General features: G+C 38.4%; 1 protein-coding gene across 1 annotated transcript in view; it reads right to left on the reverse strand.

Annotated features, from left to right (window-relative positions):
* The window catches only part of camta1a (calmodulin binding transcription activator 1a), a 434,758-nt gene that overhangs the window by 173,648 nt on the left and 239,716 nt on the right, over nucleotides 1–21,394 (reverse strand).

Consider the following 21,394-nt stretch of genomic DNA (forward strand, 5'->3'; position numbering starts at 1 on the left):
TATATATATATATATATATATATATATATATATATATATAAAAATGCACGCAACTAACATAAATCAAGCAAGCTAGTATGCATAGGACCTGTATCTATGTATGTTTATTTTCAAGAACTTTCCAGGGCCTTGAATTATTTAATTTTTTTTTCAGATTCACAAACTTTTCAAGCTTCACATATTCACAATGATTTCAAGGACCCGTGGGAACCCTTCTAAACTACCTAGGTCAATCCCTGAATTTAATTTCAAATCATTTTAACTAACCAGCTAATATTCTTTAATATTCATTAAAAATACAGACACACCTTATATTACTGTAATTGTCTAGATTGGCAATTCAATCTGTCCTATATTAAATCATTCCTTTTTTGTTTTCTATTTATTAAAAAACCTAATGGCACGGAAAAAAAAATCTTATGTCATATTTCAAACACTATTATTTTTTAGCAGTTGTGTAGTAAAATTTACTTTAAAGAAGATCTAAAATTCTCATTTTCATTCATAGAGATAATATGGAACATGTGCCATGCTTTAGTGAACAATTTCTGTCACCTGGAGGAAAACAAACACATAACATGAAAATGACATGGAATAACCAGTAGATAACATTTCATCATTTGACATTTACACTGCCTTTTATAGTTATTTTCACTTGTTTTGCATTTGGATTTATTATAAAATGAGTATTATAACCGAAGTGTATGAAGTACAGCAAGTGTAGGTTCCTAAGTCACAAAGTCTCATACAAACCATCCTGTATTGCTCCCGTATCACATTATGTAAACTGCATTTATGACAAAGGACTGCACAGATGTAGGTGTCATGATCATATATCAATAAATGAACACACCATGTCCTCTGCTCTGCGGATTGAACATGCTGAATAACGCATACTAAAAGACAGGGAGGAGCCGTATTCAAATTAGTTTTAAAGGGGACTGAGGCCATCAAGAAGTTGTGTACAGATTATGTAAGAAGAAGAAGAATTAAACGAAGAATCTGGAGGGGAAGAAAGGAAAAAAGGAAGAAGCAAAAAAAGTAGTAGAATAAGGAGGAAAAAAAGGGAGAAGAATCAGAAGAAGAATCAGAAAAAGACTAGAACCAAGTGTTTGAGGGATATATTGTGCTGTTGTGGAAGCACTGTAAATATATAAAGTGAAGTTGAAAGCCTTGAATGCAGAAATTCCAATGTCTCAGACATTCCCGACATTACTGATGACAGAACAGACAGGCCGTTGGCCTCCAGTTAGATCAAGTGTCAAACTAGGCTTTATGGATCACCTGTGCATGGCCTTCACTCACCCACCCAGAGCTGTGTCCATTCCACACTGCTGACCAGAGCCATCGATCCCTCACCATACACATTCAGACAGCCAGCTATTGATGGCCTTATGATTCATCTGTAATGTAATGCTGCAAGAAAAGTGAGGAGAACAAAAGAAAGAAAGAAAGAAAGAAAGAAAGAAAGAAAGAAAGAAAGAAAGAAAGAAAGAAAGAAAGAAAGAAAGAAAGAAGCAGTCTGGTAGCTAGGCTCAGATGTATAAAGCGAGTGTGAAAGTGAGTGTGGTTGTTTATAAGAGACTGTCTGATATGGTGCATTTCTGTCTGGAGTCTAAGGTCATCTGGAGAAGTTACAGATGAGTTGTATCTCTGTCTGGGTGGTAGAGCGAATCAAAGGGTCTATCTCACCTTTCACCTATCAATCATGCCCTCCTGCACGCCCCACAAGAGATGCACACTTAATTGGAGATCAGGGATCAAGGCTCAGTCAGTAGTGTCTCAGAATTCACTTGTGCACAAACAAACAGACACACAAACAGTATAAGAACATTGTGGGATTGTTCTATAAGAACAAAAGCCATTTTTTCAAGGATGAACTAATGTAAATCACTGTGAGATCTACAAGGAGAGAAAGGGAGACACACAAACCTATTGAGTGGACTAAATATAGCCTTATAAGATTTATCAACAAAATACATATAACATTTAACAACTGTTCTACTGTAAAAAATGATCTCTATACTCCCATTATCCTAACCCTACCCCTAAACCTACCCATCACAGAAAACTTTTTGCATTTTTAGATTTTCAAAAAACATTACTTAGTATGATTTGTCAGCTGTTTTCCTCATAGGGATTAAAAATGTTTCCACAAGGACAAGGATTTCGGATATTTCCTTCATTGTGGGGATATTTTGTCCCAAAAAAGTAGGGTTTACCTGAACTGACACAAAGACAGGAGTATTGGCTGCATGCTGAAAATTCAGCTTTTCCATTACAGGAATACATTTTAATTTTTAAATATATTACAATAGAAACACTTATATTAAATTTTAAGTCTTTTTTTTTTACTTAATTATTGATCAAATAATTTCAGCCTTGGTGAGCATAAGAGACTTCTTTCAAAAATACTACTGACCTATTACTGATCTTACTGACCCCCTAACTTTTGAACAGTAGTGTACAGTATATAATACATATACAATATATACATGAGAAGCATATTGTTAATTTCATATATCTTAATTGCTATGATGCATTTTTCATCTTCGTTATTGTTAACAAAATAAAAATAATTACTTTGTCAGTAATTACATTCCTAAGATAATAAAAGAAACATAGCATCTCAAACTCATTTCCCTCTGTACTTTCCTGTAACACATCACTACATCTGAAAGAAGAACAGTCACACCCTCAGTCACCCCATAGAGTGTTCTGCAAAATACTCTAAGAGAGAATCAATGCTGACATGTGACAAAAACTGAAGAAACTTTCCTCATACTGTATCCTTCATCGTCTCTCCATCTAACTTTCAACAAATGAGTTATCAAAGCTCTCTAGTACAGAGAAGTACATTTTAACAGCCCCACTGAGAAGCCCTCAAATTTGAGTTTCAAGTCTCCTTGGTGGAGGAAAAACACACAGACGCCTACAAGGCAATGGGCTCCCTAGCTGAAGCTGTGCGGAGATGCCTTCTCTAGATTGTTTAAGGGCTAGATTCTCGTATCATTTACTCATTATCGCATATTTCCATATGTTTGAATAATGTACCATACGCTCTTTTGCATGCAATTACAGTGCAATTAATGGGTCTGGAGCTTTCAAGCTTTAAAAACAACAAAAGCATAGTAAAGTGTCATAAAAGAAACACAATTTTTTCAAGACTTTTGAAGCCATATATACTTGGAAAAAAGGAGTGACATCTGATTCATGAATTGTCTGATTCGGTTCACAAAACCAGCCTGAATGATTTGTTCATGAATCAGACTGAGTCGTTCTCAATGACTCACTGATTCAGGCACAGCAGATCTCAAACTAACAGCTCACTGAAGGGGAAGATTATCACTGAAATTTCTGAAGTTTTCACACAAAGCTATCAAACGGCTTCAGATTACTTACAGCGTACGAGTTGCATCATTTCTCCTGTTGTATTTTAAGAAGAAGAAAAAAAGTTCTACAGGTTTGGAACGAAATGAGGGTGAGTAAATAATAACAATATTTCATTTTGGAATGAACTATCCCTTTAAATAAACCAATATGTGAGCTGGAAAAGAGTCAGCATACGCGAGTGAGCACAAGCACAAGCTCAGAAGCACAAGCTCAGAAGCACAAGCTCAGCAGTTGGCCGGCCTTATGCAGCCTTTGGTCTTGGCATCTTCACCTCTGGCCTGGGAACGAGAAAGCTTGCTTTCCTCCAGCCTGGACTGAATTCTCAGCAATGAAATCTGAGCAGCTGAATGATGGAAATGGTTGCTTTTGGATGAAATCATGGGCTGTGGAATTAAACATCCTTCCTTGACATTTAGCCCTGCGCTCCACACACCATCAAGCACACTCGTGGAAGCATTGTGGGAATGGCAAATCTCGCTCCTGCCACAAATTAGTTTAGTGCAAGAGATGTGTGTATGTCTGTCAGTAGTGCAATGCACAGTTTAAGGGGGAAACCTGTCACTCACTTGTCTCCAGAGGGAGAACAGACGAGAATTGGAGATCGAGAGAAGGAAAGAGTCGACTAATGAGGCTGAGTACTGAGAGCAAAGAGAACGCCATTCCCATTGTCATGTAGAGGGGAAGGCAGTGAAAGTGACAAAGGGGGCCAGACACTTTAAGACTGTCATTAAACTTTCCCCTGGCTGCATTTTATGACTGCCTTTGTGTGTTGGAGGAGAGGGGCATCGTAAAGCAACGCTTTGTCTAGTTGCAATCGATTTATTTCCTTCGTTAGGGCCGTGACATTGCCTGCTTATGATGTCCTCACGCACACTGTAATTATACAACTGTTCCCGGTTTATTGACAGAACTTTGTTATTTTAATTAGGCTTTATTGGTCACAGGAGCAAGCGACGGTGTGATCTGGGATGATCAATGGTGCATGTATTTCGGGAAACAATACAGTGCTACAGGGATGATGTATTTTTGAAGGCCAAACCTCGGAAACGAGTTACCATTTAGCACTTCCGGTTTAATTTTTTAAAAGCTTTACTTGTCTTGAAACAGGCGGTTGCTACAGATGTTGTCGAAGCACATTAAATATGATCATGTCGAACAGGTAAACTCATCTACTCACTAGTCCACTTTCACAGCCTTGCTGTGTTTATAATCACAGTCTTTACAAACTATTGTAACTCAAACTTTCTGGGAAAATGTTTTTTAAATAAAGAGAGTTGATGGAGTTGTTTAAATAATGACAGCGTTGTCGGAATATGTAGTCTGTTTTTAGCCTACATTTAGCCTTTTACTTCTGGCAATTGTATTTAGGCTTCATAGAAGTTGTGTTTATTTGAGAAGATTATCATGATAAACAAAACGTGCAAAAATCATACATGTTTGTTGGTCACAGAGCAATAATCCAAAAGCAAATGGAAAAACCTTATTGGGTTTTTGTTGAAGGAACCAGGATGATGCTAACTTCCGGGTTAGCCTACAAAAAATTGTCATCATTGCAGCACTCTATGAGAACCAGTTATGGACCTGGCTGGCTGTGAGAGTCAGAATGCAACTTTATCAGTCAGTGTTTATATAAAAGAAAAGACCTCTGGGACCCCTAGTCTAATAATGGTGTGTTTGTGTGTGTGTTTGTTAGTGGTATTGCAAGGATGTTTCACACTGCTGTGTGTGAAGGTGACCTCCAGGGGGGAAGAGGCCACCTGCTTGCTGGGATGGGGTGACAGCGGCCCACCTGTCCTGACGGCGAGCCACAGAACCCCCATCTGCCCCCCGCAGGACGTCTTCTCCCCCAGGGCTCACTGACCGCCACTGTCAGCCTGTCCTGCAGGCCGGCCGCCTGTCCTCCACCTGACGCCCAGCAGAGCGAGGAGCAGCAGGACAGCCTTGTCCCCACATTGCCTTGAACTCTCGGAGCCTTTAAGCACACAGTAATGATGAGTCATTCATAAGGTGGTAGCTGAGGTTTGATTGAGCGGTCGGAGCATACACACCCTGGTAGGAGGTTTGTCTGTGGCTAGCCTTCAGATATGGCTCTGCAGGTGTCTGGTGTAGCCATTTCTCTACTTTCAGTAAAAACTGAGCAAACTTCAATGCAGGCAAGCTGGATTGCTTTTTCCCCTTTATTTCTACATCTCATGCCCTTCAGGCTCATGCACACAAAGCACATGTACGGCTGCCGTCTTGAACTCTCTGGGCCCTATCTTACACCCAGCGCAATGCAGCACCAAGTGCAACGCAAGTGTTTTTTGCTAGTTTCAGTCCGACGCAGTTATCATTTTCACGTCCTGCGCCATGTTGTTTAAATAGCAAATGCATTTGCGCCCATTTGGGCGCCCACGGGCGTGCTGGTCTGAAAACAAGGTGTGCTCTGGCGCATTGTTGGCGCGTTGCTATTTTGAGGCAACAGAAATAGACTGCTTTTTTTTTTTTTTTTGTTATTTAATGAGCACGTTAGTAATGTGCAGGTCCACAACGCGCGTACACTCTGCTTATTAAACATACAGGGACACACAGCAGCATACAAACATGCCAAATATTTTAAATAAAAGGATTACAATGTAAAATATTATTTTTTGTGTACATAAAGATATGGTGGAATCCAGCTTGTCCCGTAGATGGTCTGCTTTACCTCGCGCACGAGCAGTTCCGTTTGCGCTCTGGAGATGCGTTCGGTCTTTCCACTATCAAATTCCGTTATGTAGAATCTGCCATGGTGCGAGCGCAACTGGCATTTAAAGGGAATGGGAGATGAGACTCTGATTGGTTTAACGCACGTAAATCCCAAAACACACCCATTACTAATTATGAGAATAGGGACAACCCTTTTAGACCATGCGCCTGGAGCGGCGAAAATTTTCCCCTCGTTAAACTAGCAAAAGTGGATTCGGACACGCCCTAAGTGAACTTGCGCCCTGCGCTGTAGACCATGCGCTTAGATCGTTAAAATAGGGTCCTCTGTATCATTGTGGGTCACTTTGACCCGTTCGCTCCTTCTTTTGACTTTTTTGCTTGTTATTTGCAGTCTGTTCAGTTTTTTTTCTTCTAGTCAGACCAAAATTTGAAACAAGAAACACCACTCCTCCAACATTATAATCTTTTAGTCTACCTTTGAATGCTAATCAGCGTTGTTGGCACATAAAGCTGATGAATAATGGAAAAACATGGATTAAATGTTGGCACATTAAACTGGTGAATAATGGATAAAACATTATGTTAAGCATTTCCATTGAAAAACCACTGTGGAAAAAACATTAATAGTATTTTCTTTCAGCTTTATATCACAGAATTGTTGAATAGTGAAAAAAAAAGTTACAAGTTGTTATTGAAGAAAACAAGGAAATCATGAAGTGTATGTCATTTCAGTTTTCACTCCTTTGTTGAACAATGACAAAAGTGACATGCTTCCTTAAATAAAATTAAACTGAATGAACCTTTTGTCACAAGTGCTATGTTGTTCTGTTTTTTTCTGTATACCTCCTGTGAACGCATACAGCATATACTGTATAGCTATGCATATACTATTTTAATAACAGAAAATTCCTGTGGCTTATTAAAACTGTTTAAAAAATAAAATATAATATAGTTGTTTTCAGTATTCAGTACAGCAACATAAACATAAAGGAAAACACAGTTTCTGAAAAAAAAAAAAAAAAATCCATAATGCATCAATATAATGGGCCAACATTTAATTTAAACCTTTTTTCATTATACATTATTAGTATTAAAGGATGTGCCAAAAATAGTGATAGTGATAATAAATAAATAACAAGTCTACAGAGAGACACATACCATCCTCCTGAGCAAAAGACAGGGAGGGAGGGAGAGACAAGAAAGTGGTCGGCAGACAGAGAGAGAGAGATTGGAGCAGAAAGCACTTCATCACACATATTAGGGAAAATGTGCAATGTTTTTTGTCTTAATCTGCTAAATCACTATGTATAAACAAGTCAAACATTCAAATATTGACCTTCACTAATTTATCCCTGGCACTGCTGCATGCTGATCCCTACAACACAGTGTTTCTGTAATCAATCAGGCTGGGATCAGGCTCTACTTCTGCTGCTGGCTGTGGAGAAAGTGGATGGCTGTCTAGAGCCTTAGACTAGTGGTTCTCAACTGGCGGGTCATAACCTTAAAACGGGAGACATTCAAAAACCAAAACTGTCAATTTTTCCTACTCAACACATTGTTGGTCCTACCATTGTAACTTTAAAGGGACAGTTCACCTAAAAATAAACATTATGAAAATACACATGTAAACATTGATTAGCGAACATAAACGGAAGTTTATCTATCTTAAGTTTATTTATTACCTGCTTGACATTTGAGAAAAAACCTCTTGCTGAAGCTCAAACGTGCTGCGTAACACACATGAATAAACCTCATTGGTTCTCACATTTCAAACGAAGATGCTTGCGCTTACGTTGATAAATGTTTATATTTGAATAAAAGTCTTAATTCAATCTGTTCATAATATAAAGCGATCAAATCTCTTTAGAAAATTTGAACTAAACTGCTCATATCATATGGATTACTTTTACGATCTCTTTATGAGCTTTTTAAAGCGTCAACGTTTCAGTTGCGTAGCAGCCAATGGAGGGACAGAAAGCTCTCAGATTTCATCAAAAAGATCTTCATTTGTGTTCCGAAGTCTTACAAGTTTGGAACGACATGAGGGCAACATTTTTTTTTAATAATTTTGTAGAATAAACAATTTTTGGTACTTTCTTGGGTCAGATATTAAGTTAAAAATTAGGTCCTGAAGCCAAAACAATTGAGAAAACCAAAGCCATAGGCCACCATCCTCTTCTCTTCCCATTGTTCTTTATGATTGCCTGTTGAATCTATGTGAACCACTGTTAGCCTGGCTGGCTCTTTCTAAAAGACATGATGATATCTTTACCCATGCAGCAAAGACGTCACAGGGAGAAGCTGATTAACTGCTCCACTGCCCAAGGAGCTCAACTTTAGCAAAGCTCTTTCAGAGATCTGAGAAGTGAGAAGTTAACCCCTGAGAGAGTGGTTTCTCTATTATCTCTGAGAATACAACTAGACTCCTTCAAGGACCTTACAACTCAGGGCTGATCTTGAATTGCTGAAATAAAATAACGGTTTCCATAGCTGTTTTTCCATCGTCGGGCCAAACCATTCTCTTTGTTTAACCATTCCATTCCGTGCCAATCCTGCCCAGCCGATACGAATATTGTTTTATTTTCCACTGTGGGGCTGATAACAGAACTCTTTGGAATGTAATACATATGCGTCAGTCTTTGCCTTGGTAACGCAATAGTTTACAGATGGAATGAGATGCAAGTAACGCCCGCATTATGGAGGATGATCAGATAATTCTTTTAATTTTATTATTAACTTGTGTTTACTTTGCTCAAATAGCGTGCTTGGGCAGCTACAGAGAAACCAGGGAAACCAGAGAAAGGCCAGGCAACAGGCAAGTGACCAATCCTGAGTGACAACGTCACTACACGCATTATATCAGGACTATCAGCACATGGATAGCCAATCGTACAGAGAAAGACTTGCAGTTGTGCCATTCAGAACCAAGCTCAAGTGGAAATATAACTGGAACTGTTCCTTACCATTCTTAGAACCGTTCGGCCCTAATTTGTGAGTGACTTTCCTGTGTAAAACCTCACCATCAAAATGCTGGAGTGTTGTGGGTGTTTGCCAGATGCAGTTACAAACATGTTCTAAATGTTTCACATGTAATCACATTTGCCTAAAAATGCTTTTTTTTATTATTATTCCAATTAATTTCATGAATTGTGTACATTTACATTTGATGGTAAAGAAGTAAAAATTAAAATGAATGAAAATTCGGAGAAATTCATAATTGTTTCTTTTAACTAGAAAAGTAAAGTTTGTCAAATCGTATAAGTTTTTTTTTTTTTTTTAAAGAGTCTTTTCTGTTTAAAAAGCCTTGAAGTTTTGAAGATAGATGATAATCTATCATTTTATATAATAAAAAAAAAATCATTATAAATAAAATAAACTGTTATTAAAATTCAACTTCATGTGGTTTCATTTCAATTAAAATTTTTAATAATAAATTGACAGGGAGCCATTTCTTCAATTCTCAATTTGCAGAAATGTCCAACCCATATACCGCAAAGACGAAACTCCAACTCTTTCTTGACCTAAGAAAAAAGTACAGTCAAAATGCTGCATCTGTAACGGTATGAAAGCATACTAGTCCGTAAATTTCCAGATGAAGTTGAAATACTTTTTAATGCTTTATTTAACATCACAACAGACATAATAAATGGAATACTCAGAGTCCAAGTATTAGGCTATGTTTTTACCTCACAACCGGGAAATAACCTAATTTATCAATAAACACTCCATCTTTGCTATCAAAATAGAAAAAGATTTTCATATATAAAACACAGTAATTAAATAAGCAAATCAATGAGTAAAGAAATAAGCAAGTTCATGATTAAATAAGAAAGCCCCGCCCCCCACAATAGTATTGTGTATCACTGATCTTACAGGTTGATGATATGACTATGGAGCATATCGCCCAACACTAGTTTTTAGCTTCATAGAAATGCACATTGCTCAGGTGGCCCATCTTTGTCCAGAGCATTGTGAGGAACAGTATGAAAGCAAAGCGATAAATAGAGAAATGGGGACTCAAGTGCAGGGCCTTTGGGATGGAGCTGTCCCCTCTGGACTGCTTGAATGGCAGGCTGCACTCAGTCCTCCCCATGCTGCTCCATTTGCTAGGGTATACTCTGATTTTACATCCGAGTCCCCAGAGCAGCAGAAATCCAAAAGAGCCTGGCCTGTTCGAGTTAGCATAGAGCTTTTGCCACTAATGACCACCATCGGCCCTCAGACCCTCCACAAAGGAAAGCACAACACTACATCAGCAACTTTCACTCAAAGCCATTCCTCACACGGGACCAATGAGGGGTCCTCTCCAGGGGCCAGCCATGTTCTTTGTGGCCGTCTACTGCTGTTATATTGCTGTCCACTGTGAATTGTTTCAGCTTCCTTCCTGTCTGCAATATTAATGACCGATTTGCATGAATTTAGCCATTGTAGTTATTGTCTGCAGTGTATTAAGCAGTTTTATAGAGGGCTGAATACTGTGCCATTGCAACAAACTACATGTAACAATGCTACTAACTAAACAACATGTCTCTGCAACATGTTTTAACCAAAAACTCCTCTGGTCCTCTAAATGAACAGATTAAAAAGGATATACCTATACACCTGATATAGGCATATGCATATATATATATATATATATATATATATATATATATATATATATATATATATATATATATAGAGAGAGAGAGAGAGAGAGAGAGAGAGAGAGAGAAAGAGAGAGAGAGAGAGAGAGAGAGAGAGAGAGAGAGAGAGAGAGAGAGAGAGAGAGAGAGAGAGAGAGAAAACAGGTTTTTAAAAGAATAAATACAAGCAAATGATCCCCTTAAAGGTAGGGTAGGCAATTTCGGAGCGGCTAGCAATAGCAGCTAGCTTTGAAAGCATGAAATCCCACCCTCCCTTCAGAGCACTCTCCAAATCCACACCTGAAAACACATGAATACACAACAGCAGAGATTGATTACCTCATGTCTCAAAGCACATAACATTACAATAATAATAAATGTAAACAACTTACAGAGATCCTACTTCTACCACCTTATTGCTGCAGATTAATTTCAACATTGATAGTGTTGACATAGAAATGCATTAAATCTGAGTCTGAGGACATAACCAGCTCCGGGTTGAATGTCACGGGTTGCCATATCATAATTACAGTTACGATATGGCGTGAAGGCAGCATAAGCTCATTGTTTTGGTTCAGGAGGAACTGTAAAAGGTGGCTGCTGTTTGTTTACAGCACACAGTGACTTTCATTTCCTAATTTTTAATGGGTCGCAAATGTATCACTGATTATTTTTGTACCTACCTTATGTTTTAGGCAATATGCTATGATTTACTATAAGCATTTATTAAAACAGAAATGTGTATTTTAAGAATACGTTTTATAACGTGCTCTAAGCATTCAACACATCAAGTTGGGTTCAGTTTTCGGTACGCATTTTCAAACCGAACCATTTTTCCTGCCGACCAAAATTTCGTTATTTCAAATGTAAGCGCGCTCATAATGTAAGAGACGCCGGCGCGACCACAACATTGCCCAACATCAAATGGCAAACGTAATGCAAGCGGAACGAAACTGCTCGTTATTGTGTGGTTGAAGGACCGTTTATCAGTTTGGACCAGTGGAGCGCGAGCCGATCGTGATCATGCGACACTGTTACTACACAGCGCTAAGAGATCCAGTAAAGAAAGCATTTGAATTCGCCACAGAAGTAATAACATCGCTGCGAGATCTAGTGAGAAACATTCACATTTCTTCCTGCACCAGGAAGAAACATTGTGCCATGAATGAACTATCCAGTGTCCACAGATCTGCAACATTCACCATGGATTTACTGTAGTAACACTAACTGCAACCATGGAAGATTGGCAGGAATAGTAGGCTATAATGCCTTCAAGTAACATTACGTCGGTTTTATTTTGACATTATGAATACAATTGCTGCCCTCAAATGTTAATCTGAACTAAAATAAACCTTTGTTTATAACTACTACAATATTACATTTCATGTCAAGGGGCTGTTTTGTTTTATATGCTCCTAAGAAAAGTCAATTATAGCTCCAGAATTGCTCAAAGTAAAAAAAAAAAAATAAATAAAAAAAATAAAAAATAATAATAATATATATATATATATATATATATATATATATATATATATATATATATATATATACACTTTATGATGTTAGTTTTAATTTTAAAAAAAAATAATTAAAAATATTAAATCAAGGAAATTTCTCTGGCATTTCTTTCTTTTTGCTGTATCAAAAACGTACCGAACCGTGACACAAGTGTATCGTATCGAACCGAACCATGAATTTTGTGAACCGTTACACCCCTATACGGACATATGAATTTCGACACCAGTGGCTCGAAGAATACCAGTGGTTAAGGTACCAAGATGGAGCAATGCACTGTGTACTGTAAATTATGTGGGCCTTCAATTGCAGGACTGTCCAAATTTGTAACTGCGTCAAAACAATTCAAACACGAATCACTGAAGCTTCACAATGACAGTATGAAGCACGCGAAATGTAGAGACAGTTGTGTACTGTATTTTCTATTGCAGTAAATCTATCCCAACCAATGTTAAAGAAAACAAGAAGGCATGTGGTTTAAAAGATGGCAAGTAAAATAAAAAGCACATCTTACTATAAATAATTTGTGCGACCAAATCATGTTTTGCGCCAGTAACTGAAAAAGTTAGTAGCACAAGTGCCACCAGTGGAAAAGGTTAGTGTAGTTCCCTGCTACCCTACCTTTAAGTAACTTCAAAGCCATTTTTTGTAGCTTTTGTTGTAGCTAATTCATCAGCTACTGCTGCTGCTGTCTGACCAAACACTACATGACTCACCCTGTACTGTCAGAAAGAGTAGAGAGTTTTGACAGTGGTGAAACAGTATAATTGTCGCTTCCCATGTCATAGTGAAAGATGGTTTGTTAGGTGCTAGGATGATAAGGAATTAAAGGAAGCATGTCAGAAATGGAGTTAAAGCTATTGGTGCTCCAATGGGGAGTTGAGCAGACCTGATCTCATTACTGTCAGACACACTTTGTCCCTTTAGGGTGCAGGTGACCCCAGTCACTGTGCTCATGGTGCGTATGGACTGGGCTAATCATTCAGTTTTAATCACCAGGATATTCACTCTTATCTGCTCTCTCTCTCACCCATCAGCCCCTCTGCCTGGCTTGGCCTCTGCCAAGGTCCAGCTCATTTTATTCTAATTGCCTGCGCCCTCAGCTGAGACTGATTTGCCTCATTGTCCTCATCCTTTCTCCATATTTTATCCTCCCTCTGTCGCTTTCCTACCCTTCCTCCTTCTCCAGTATCTTTCAGTCTCTACCCTTTCACCTCGCGTCATCATCCCTCTCTCTCTACTCTGGCCCCTCGTTTCTCTCTACTGCTCTCCCCGTTTGCTGTCATTGTGATTGTGACCGTGTTTCCAATTTTCTCTGCTCTCCCTCCTCCACTGACCCTTCATTCTGGCGGACAGAACAAATAGCCTCTGCGCTGCACGACCACAAAAGCGCGACGGCTGACTGGCGTGCTTCGCGCACAATGATGTGAAAAAGAAAGGCAGTCTGGTTCTATTAGGTAAACCTGATGCATTAAGCCAGAGGCTTGTTTGAAGCAGTCACGTACAGTGACAAAAAAAAAAGTTGTCCAAAAAAAAAGCACAAAGGCATTGAGAGACTCGGGACGCTGTGGAGGAAAGCCTGTTAGAAAAGGTGGGGGCTCACTGATGGCACTAATGTTATCAGCACATACCTGAATCCATCCCAACAATCACTTAAACGGCAGAGCTCAAAATCATCCATCAAACTCTAATGCAGGCTGAGGTTGGCAGATCGAGACCTATTAAATGTATGAATTTCTCTGAATGTGTTTCTAGCTGGTCCCATAACCTCATGCTAAGGATTTCAGTCAAGAGGTCAGAGTTTGGCTGGTTACCATGGCCTTGTGCGCCCTTGCTGGTAGATACTGTAACTACACACTGCACATGGGCATAAAAAAGAGGGTACTAAAGATGGTTGCAACACATTTTGCTTTAACATCTGTAAAAAAGATGAAAAAAAATATTGAACAAACTCAAAACATGGACTAAGGAAACACATCTCTTTAACATTTACGTGAAGTTTTGAGTAAATATTATGCATCAAATTAAACAAACAAATCTGCTCATTTTGATGACATAATTTAACATGCTCTAACCTGATCACAAATCAAATTATAAACCACAAGTGAATGTAGTGTTAGAACACACGCTGTGTTATAAACATTCCCAGTCTCCCTTATATCATTCTTCATTGACGGTCATTGAAAAGCGGGATTGAATTCTGGGTACTTTTTTCATTTCTATCCTATAATTTATTTCATTATAGAAGCTGTTTTAGCAGTTCCCAATATGAAATGCACTTGAATTTTATTATCAATAGTCTTGTCATATTATTAAAGTCTTTAGCTGAACTTTTAGTGCTACTGATGAAGGACAACTGCTGTTGATGTGGAGAAGTGGTGGATTTGGCCTATCAAGCGTCTGAGTGCTTTCTTCCATTTGATTAGCACTGATTGTAAATGAAATGCTAGCTGGAGTGTGATTGAAAGGTCAGCATGGGGCAATAGACAGAGTTCTCATAATCACCCTGTGTTTGACCGTTCCACTCACCAAACAACACTTAACACTTAAATAAATGTTATAAGAAATATTACTTTTTGCCACTGATGGAAATTAACTGGATATGGTGTGACACTGAATAGAACGATGACAATTAGAATAATTGTATCAACCTTCTCAGCCTCTTCATGGTCATCAACCACGTGGCATTCACAAGTTCCATATATAGGCCACTATGGGAAATCCAGAGTCAAAATTAATCTTTGAAATCTTTCTTCTCCTTCTAATCAACAGCCCGATACATTTTCATTACACCTGTGCATAACTCTTCAAATAAAGCACAGAAGCAGAAACTAATTAGTTTTTAATTCATTGACTAATGGCTGCAGCCATCACAGCCTGCTGCAAATGTTCCAACAGTCCTCGTGCAAGTGCTATGTTTAGCTTCGCTTTGGATTCATAACCAAAATAATTCATCATCCCAAGCAGATTAAACTGAAGCGTATAGACCATAACCACAGCAATTTATAACGTTTTGTATCCGTTGATTTTTTCCCACAGCAAATTCCCACTTTACTACTGTTCTTCCAGATTCCAGATAAATATCACCCTTTTACACTTACACTTAGTACATACACTTTCTTTTTGCTCGGTTTAATAATTAATATTCAAACTACCCACACGATGTAAAATATGATTGCTGCACAATATTATGGCTGCATGTGAAGCCATTGGACCTCATCAATCAGGGTTCAAGGTTCAAGCCCCATTGCTCAGTTTGAGATGCAGCCCGCCGCTCTTTCCGTGTAGTGTTTGGCAGAAGACAGCTCAAAGGTTTTTATGTTTTATAGTTTGAGCTGTGCTTTGGTCCTGAGGGACACTCTCAACACTGCTTTTCTCACCCTGAGGGAGTAAATCTTTTTCATCTTTTTCATACATCTCATCATTTTTCAGCCTCTTTGCAGTGGCTTCCAGCACCCCGAAACCTGAATCTTATCTTCTAGTTTTAGGACAAACGGTGTTGGGAGACGTGAATCATATGAAGCATCTTTATAAATAAAGGTCAGCACTTTTGACCTCATAAGGTCACGTATCGTTATCTAGAGATTTTTGTGCTAGATCTGAACAAAAAGCTGAAGGATGACTACAAAATATACTAATTCTCTGGGAAATAAAATTTCTATTGAGTCCCTCGTATAATAGTAAGGCACAAAAAAGCATTCTGGGATGGGACAGCATCCCTGCTCATGAACAGCTCAGTCCCAGTGGTGTCCAAGGGAATGTAAGACAGTGATGAATTAAACAAACTCATCTAAGCTCTCCTCTACAGGCAGGACAAAAAAGCCAGGTCGGCTTTATTTTCCCCTCTACTTTTCAGTTGATTTTTTTCCTCTTTTTCTTTTCTCTTCTGTCCCATTTCTCTCTCTATCTTTGTCTTTTTTTTTGCTCTCTGTCGTTACTCGCTTTCTCTTTCTCTCTCAGTTGGCAGGACTCACAGCCTGATCAATAGACTCCAGCCAGTCTATGCTGAGTAGCTAAGAAAGCCCCTCCCTTGTGACCCAAAATAAGGACATAAGGAATAAAACACATACTCGCTCACTTTCTCTCTCGCTCGTTGCTGGTGACTTCGGTCCTTGTATACAAGAGCAGGGGGGGATGATGGACCACTGCCAGACACAGAGTATCAATGCTGGCAGAGGGCCGAACTGCGAGAGGGATGTAGCAACATACAGTAACAGAACACACCAGTCACATTCAGACCACCACAATAAAATGCCCCTGCACCCAGCTCGTTCTCCTCCCCTCACTATCCATCTTTCTGTTTTACTTGGACTTTGATGTCACGGAGGTCACTATCGATTTCATCTTTTGGCTCTGAAACAGTAAACAACATAAAACCACAGTTAAACATCCACAATGTGAGATTCCGAGGTGCGGTTTCAGAAACAAACATTTATCACGAAGAAAGAGATGATCATTTTTGGCCATTAACAACCGTTTGGTTCAGGCAAATGCCACGCCAGATTTTTAAAGCGCATCACTAATACATTTTGGAGGCATTAAAATCCGGACTATTATGAAGGACGCATTGAAAGTCAGCGTCTTATCCCTTTCTTCACATTTTCTTATGTCCCGTGAGTGTGTAGTGAACTGCATCTTTAAAAAATACTGCACTGATAATAGCACCATAAAACAGATAATTTTACAGCTAGGTGATCTCAGTCTTGAATGCACTTGAAAACCATTTTCAAGTGACATAAAGTTTAACATAGCGCTACATCTGCCGAGCCAATGGCTTCCATACTACATGGAGCTGACTATTTAATTATGAAGAGGGAATGAATGGAGATATAGAGCAGCCATGTCTTCCTTACTCTCCATATTCATCCTTTAAAGCAAATATCTCTGTCAGACAAAGCGAGATCCAAATTGTCTAGTATGTAATACATAAAGTTGCAAACTAAACTTGATTTGCAGAGTGAGTGATGCTTGCCTATGCTAAACTCATAACCGTGATGCTAAGGTTTTGTAAGTGGTTGCCAGGGACTAAGAAGTCGGCAAGGCATTTTGGATGGTTGCTATGTGCTAACAGGTCCAAGTCAAAAGTTTGTAAATGCCATACAAAGTGCACACATTACTGTATGGAGTGAACATGATAATTTTTGCTCTCATTCCTCATATAGCAAATTGTCTGACATTCACTTTGCACACTGTATAAAAAAATATTTTCGAAGTTATAAACAAAACAATATACAATAATATTATTGGAGTACGATTTACAAGAAAATATTTTTTTAGTTTTTCTACTTCAGAATTTCATGTTTGATTCAATGTTACTTGCCGATTCTTTGCAATTATTTGTCAAATTTACTAGTGATTTCTAAGTGAAAATTGTTTCTACAATTTTTATTTTTTTCTTCAGTGTAGTAAATAAGTTAACTATACTGATCAGATCTGAAAAACAAAACGAAATTGACCCTTTGCTGAGCACCGCCCTCCTTTGGTTACTGTACAAAATGTCCCTTAAGAATGAAGTGGAGAGTGAGATTTCAGTGAACAGCGTGATCTTTAGTAAAATGTGCTCATTAAGTGTAAAATGATTGGATATCATTCTGATGGGAGTTGGAATGCATTGTGACATTGCAAAGCATTTTTATATGCCGTTTTTCTTTAAATAAATGGTAACGAGATTCATTAAAAAAAATTGGAAAAGGGGACAATCCTCTCTGGGTACTTTTGTCACTGTTTTAAGTGACCTGACATCCACATTGTAGCATATTTTTTCATATTGTGTTAAAACTATCATATCTCTGTTTAAAACTAAACTCACAAATCCACAACAAAAGCCATAAGAAAGAGACTCTCAAGGTTCCCCATGGCTGATACAGCCTTACAAACCAATCATTTGAGGTGCAAACAGAAGTGCTATGCTAATGGAGTCTCATTTAGAGAGTATGGATTACTAATGCCCGTCTCTTCCCAGCCACCTTGATTTCAGAGCTAGCCACTTGAAAGTGCACACCATAAACTTAATAGATCAATGTGTATAGAGCGCTGCAAATGGAGGGAAAGGCTTTGCTACTTTTAGTCACTAAATTATAATGTACAGCTGGGAACATTTTGGTCATCAGACCTTTACAAAGTGTCAAATGATCTATGAGCAGTCAGGGACTTCTTGAGAGAAGGTATTCAATTTCTCAAAAAAAAAAAAAAAAAAGAGCAGTACTGCCTACAGTGAACACACACATATACAAAATCCATTTTGTGTCACCATTAACATAGAGGAAGGACATTTTAAGCATTCGCAAATGCCACAGTGATGAATAAATGTCAGTCCATGCTTTGTTATGCTAAATCAATTAGCCACTGGATGGAGAACGCCAAGCACAGCCCTGCAGTTAACTTCACTTATGGCCAATCTCCGAGCTATCTATCCACTTGGCTGAGATTTACATTTTAAGTCACCCAAATTTCTCCCAGAATTGGAAAATTGCCTTAATTAGCCAGCTAATTAGTTTAACCACTGGCTTGCTGAGGCCCAAACATTCAATGTCAACAAGTCTGCGAAGTCAAGGGAAAGTGCAGAGAAAATACAAACTAACTGTGGCGATTTGGACAGCTCTCGGTAAACAGATCCGCTCTGGCCGTCTGCACCGCTCCACTATCCATCTCTCCATCTCTGGCGGAGTCAAGCATCTTTTCAAACAAGGACCTCCTGTTGCGTCTGGCCCCTGCCTGCTGCTCGGAGTGAGTGCAGCATGGCAGCTCCGACACCCTGATAGATAGGAGTTGCAGGAAGCATATGGGCCAAGAGGCTGGTTTTCCACCGCCTACTAAAGTATGGCGTACAGCTGCTTAATGGCTTGCATTGATCTGTGGCACGGAAAATTATTTCTCCATTCCAAATACGTGACTCACCTGCCTCCACCTTGCATCCTGTTGATACGCTAGAGATGATGGAGACGCCCAACCCATGCCCTCCTCCAGCTGTGCTCCAGATGTGTGGAGGAGAGGAGGGAATCTGGAAACTGGCCCATGCTGAGCAGAGGGGGTTCTGGGACAGAGAGGGGCAGTGTGGTGCAGTGATCACATCAAGTGAACCCTGGGGGCTAGGTTGGGGAGTGAAGCTCACAGTGTAAAGAAGCGGCATAGTCATGTGAGAGCTGATGGATGCTGAGAAAAAATTATACCAACATAAACCACATTTAGTAATATATATATATATATATATATATATATATATATATATATATATTGATTTCAGGTTCCTCACAGACAATTTACTGCAACTCACTAAGCACTGGTTGAGCTGGGACAACATTCCCAGTTATGATATGAAAGGGACCCATGCCACAAAAATAAAACGATTATGTACTAAAACATAAACACTACCACCCTTATAACATGATTGTGAGAGAAGTAATTATAATTGAACAAGGTCCAAGTTTCCAACCAAAGGGAATACTAATCACCATAATAGTGACTTTAAACGAAAGACTACTTATAACAAAACAACACTAAATAAGCTAAAACCTCTATTAATTCTAAATAACAACTAATTACATGTATCCATTCATCCTCATGCGTTGCCCAAGCATATTGAATCTTTCAAGCACATGGCTTTATCAGTATTCTCCCATAGTGGGATCCATCCATGCTGGGCAGTTTGGTTATTTATTTATTTCAGCAATTTAAATTGTCACAGGACAAAATGACCTAACCCGTACAGTTTTCACAGTAGAACATGTCTGGTAAATCTTTTAAAATCCTGACAATATTTTACAGTGCAGGCCAAGGCTGCCTAAGACAACTGCACAAAGGCCATCATGATTGAGCCTCCAGCACTCCCCTGCCACCTCTCCTCAGCTACGCTGCGTCCAATCTGCACGCAATCCTTCCACCACAAGGCCTGGGCCTGGGACAAACACAGACACTCATGCATGAATGAACAACTGCTGACACATTCTCTCTCTTTTCTCTCTCTCAATTCTTCCCTGAAGAGGTTGTAACCCACGTTAACGGTCAACATGAAAAAAATACTTGGTAATCTCATTTACATACATTTCAGAGAATAATTCCTCAATAGTTCAATAGTTCATCACATAGCTAGGTCAAAATTTCCCCATAAATATAACCATTTAAATCTATAATCAGAATCTTCTTTAGATAACCATTTACTATAATGCATTTTTTTTTTTCCCATTGTTTGACTGACTGACTTAAAATGTAAACTGAATTCCCTTATTGACTCAAAAGTGACAAAATCAGTGGTGGGGAAGTAGTTAAACTACAGGCAAGCTAAATTTACACACACACACACACGCACGCACGCACGCACACACTACTGTTCAAAATATTGGGGGTCAGTCATTTTTTTAAATGTTTTTGAAAGAAGTCACTTATGCTCACCAAGGTTTTACTTTTTTCATGAAAAATACAGTAATAACAATAACATTGTGCAATATTATTGCAATTTAAAATAATTGCTTTTTATTTTAATATAGGCTAAGTGTAATTTATTCCTCTGATATCAAAGTAAAATTTTTGCATTAATATGAATCATATGGAATTAATATGATCACTTTTTATCAATTTTAATCGAGTGCTTGCTGATTAAAAAAAAACTAATTTATTATTATTAATATATATTTTTTAATCTTACTGACCCCAAACTTTTGAGCGGTAGTGTAAGACAAACAGAACCTCAGATACTTTGATCTCCTGAGATATGAACAACACAAACACATTCAGCCATTTGTCTCCACTCCCCACAGAGTAAAGTTGCGGTAAAGCTTTCCTTCCTGTCCTTTCTTCTCCTCCACTTCCTTCCCTTTACACATTCTTCTCTTCACTCAGTTTATTTAGAAAGACTGTAAACTATTATTATAATGTTCTATGTGAATGCAAGTGAATTAACAGTCACAATTGGTATCATTTAAAATGTCTTAGTGCAACTGCTACAGTGCAATGGTCTCACCTCCACAGAAGTAAACCAAAAGTTAATAAAGGCTGTCACAATGTCCTCATACACTCAGCATTACGTATTTTTTTTTAATGTCAGGTATGCATTAAGTACAACTAATAAAACTAAAAAACACTCTTCTTTATGCAGTGCAATAAGATTCATATATATAGATTTATTACTCGACTAAATATTTTGTAACAAAAAAAGTGAAAAGGCTTGAATGAATCTA

The sequence above is a fragment of the Squalius cephalus genome (genome assembly GCF_949319135.1).
Source record: "Squalius cephalus genome assembly, chromosome: 18".
Classification (NCBI taxonomy): Eukaryota; Metazoa; Chordata; class Actinopteri; order Cypriniformes; family Leuciscidae; genus Squalius; species Squalius cephalus.